The 3,066-nt window shown below is 46.9% G+C and overlaps 1 protein-coding gene across 1 annotated transcript in view; it reads right to left on the reverse strand.

Moving 5' to 3' along the window:
• LOC113407817 (zinc finger protein 345-like) overlaps nucleotides 1–3,066 on the reverse strand; it is a 135,370-nt gene that overhangs the window by 3,101 nt on the left and 129,203 nt on the right. The window lies entirely within an intron of this gene.

Below are 3,066 nucleotides of genomic sequence, written 5' to 3' on the forward strand. Positions count from 1 at the left end.
CAGTCAGCATGGGTTTATCAAGAACCAACCTGATAGCTTTCTTTGACAGGGTAACAAGCCTTGTGGATGGGGGGAAGCAGTAGATGTGGTATATCTTGACAGTAATACAGCTTTTGATATTGTCTTGCATGACCTTTTCCTAAACAAACTAGGGAAATACAACCTAGATGGAGCTACTATAAGGTGACTGCATAACTGATTGGAAAACCATCACCAGAGAGTAGTTATCAGTGGTTCACTGTAAAGCTGGAAGGGCGTATCAAGTAGGGTCCCACAGGGATCATATCTGGGTACAGTTCTCTTCAATATCTTCATCAATGATTTAGATAATGGCATAGAGAGTACACTTATAAAGTTTACGGACGATACTAAGCTGGAAGGGGTTGCAAGTTCTTTGGAGGATAGGATTAAAATTCAAAATGATCTGGACAAACTGGAGAAATGGTCTGAAGTAAATAGGATGAAATTCAATAAGGACAAATGCAAAGTACTCCACTTAGGAAGGAACAATCACTTGCACACATTCAAAATGGGAAATGACTGCCTAGGAAGGAGTACTGCGGAAGGGGATCTGGGGGTCATAGTGGACCACAAGCTAAATATGAGTCAACGGTGTAACACTATTGCAAAAAAAGCAAACATCATTCTGGTATGTATTAGCATGGTGTTGAAAACAAAACACGAGAAATACTTCTTCCGCTCTACTCCACGCTCATTGGGCCTCAACTGGAATATTGAGTCCAGTCATGGGAAATACCAAGTTTTGACATTTCTTTCTGATTTGGAACAAATTTAAAAATCACAGAATTTTCCATAAAATTCCAGTTTCACACAGCTTTAACTACAGTGACTGATACTTAAAAAAAATAATCATGGGATAGAATCATGTTTCCTTTGCTATGTTCCCTGCATTTTGTAAACCTAATAGTTCTTCAGTTGTCCATAGAGTCTTTTAGAAAATATCAGAATACTTGTGTACTTCTAACATTTAATAAAAAAGAAGAAAACCAAAGTCTCTTTCAGGTCTTTTTTCATTCAGCACAAGTGGGGGAAATTGGTCACAAACCCAATTGTTTTTTTAGGTAACCTTTAAAAATTGTGGGTACATAGAATCATAGAACTGGAAGGGACCTTGAGAGGTCATCTAGTCCAGTCCCCTGCACTCGTGGCAGGACTAAGTATTATCTAGACCATCTCTGACAGGTATTTGTCTAACCTGCTCTTAAAAATTCTCCAATTATGGAGATTCCACAACCTCCCTAGGCAATTTATTCCAGTGCTTAACCACCCTGACAGTCAGGAAGTTTTTCCTAATGTCCAACCTAATGTCCATCTCATTACCTTGTCTGAATTATAGTTCAGCAACTGTCAGGCAGGATTTGGTCACAACTATGTGCCTGATAAAGCTCTAATTACATCCCACTAGTTGGTGACACTAATAAATAAAATGCTGACGAGAAAGGGAATTTATGCACATTATGGTCTGAAATTTACATTTTGGGGGATAAAATCTGTATTCAAGATGTGTGCATACCATGGATTTATATAAAGGCAATATGATATTTTCTGTCTTATTATCTATCTCTTTCTTAATGATTCCCAACATTCTGTTTGCTTTTTTGACTTCAGATACACATTGAGTGGATGTTTTCAGAGAACTATCCACAATAACTCCAAGATCTTTCTCTTGAGTGGTAACGGCTAATTTAGACCCCATCATTTTGTATGTACAGTTGGGATTATGTTTTCCAATGTGCATTACTTTGCATTTATCAACATTGAATTTCATCTTCCATTTTGTTGCCCAGTCACCCAGTTTTGTGAGATCCCTTTCCTAATGATTCCAAACATTCTGGTTGCTTTTTTGACAGCCGCTGCACATTTAACCCCCCCGCCTCCCATCACTACCGCACACGCACTCTTCCCTCTCCTGTGTGTCACCCCTTCACCTCTCCCCTGTTGTTCACCTAACCGCAGAGATGGTTAAACTGGCCACATTTCACACTGTCTCTACTTCTCTGTCATATTTTTCACTCTTAAGCTTCCTGACAACTCTACCCTTCCTCAGACAAAAATGGGACACTCCCTTTGGGGGGGTCTGTTGATAGTGCCCCTTAAGTCCCTCTTCTTCCTCCGCAATTTCCCCATCTGAAGTCACCACCCCCCCAGCTTTGCCCCTGGGACAGATCCTGATCAGTGCTCAGGGCAGACTGAGACCAGCAACAGCAGTCATGCTGTTAAGGCAGCTCCAATCCCTCCTGCAGGTGCATTAAACAAGGGAGCAGATTCCCAGGGGCCCTTTGTGCAGAGTCACTTTCCTGCCTGGCCCCAGCCCTTTCCCCCGGGTCTCTCCCCTCACCTGCAGGCTCCGGCTCTGGAGCTGTTGTCGGCAGAGCCCGGGGCTGCCCCCAGGGGCTGGTTCCAGCCCCCGCAGAAAGTCCCCCCCGGGCTGGGCACAGAGGGGGGTTAATGCAGGTCTCTCCCCAGCACAGACACAGCTGGGAGGGGAGCAGCAGCGGCTCAGCCCCGGCTCCCAAGGGAGGCAGCAGCAGCAGCTTCTTCTAAGAGCCCTGCTGATGAGCAGCTCCCAGGCAAGGGGATGCTGCCCAGCCTCTGATCCCTCTCTTCTTTCCTCTCCCCCCCCCCCCTTCCTCCCACACCAGTCCCTTCCTGTGCGTCCCTCCATATCAACTCGGGCTGCAACCGCCCCCTGGGGCTTTCCCGGGTTGGACCCGAACCTCCCCAGACCCTGGGGTTAGAACCCAGGCGTCCGGTCTCCCCAGCCGTGCTGCTCCCCTTCCAGTCTCCCCAGCCTGGCTCTCTCCTCCCCCTCCCCCAATGGATCTGCAGACCCGGCTGCCTGGGATCTGGGTGTTTTCTCTCCCTTCCAGGCTGAATTTTGTCTCAATGCTCCCAGTGTCACAAAGACCCTGGCGGGGGCCCCCAGGACATGAGCCAATCCCGGGCGAGGAGACGCCTCTCCATTTCCCACCACAACCTCTCCTCCACCCCCTCCCTCCCCCAACCCAAGCAGAGACTAGAGCCCTTTGTATGTGCGGAGCGGCC

The sequence above is a fragment of the Terrapene carolina genome, unplaced genomic scaffold (genome assembly GCF_002925995.2).
Source record: "Terrapene carolina triunguis isolate 2854851 unplaced genomic scaffold, T_m_triunguis-2.0 Scaffold421, whole genome shotgun sequence".
Classification (NCBI taxonomy): domain Eukaryota; kingdom Metazoa; phylum Chordata; order Testudines; family Emydidae; genus Terrapene; species Terrapene triunguis.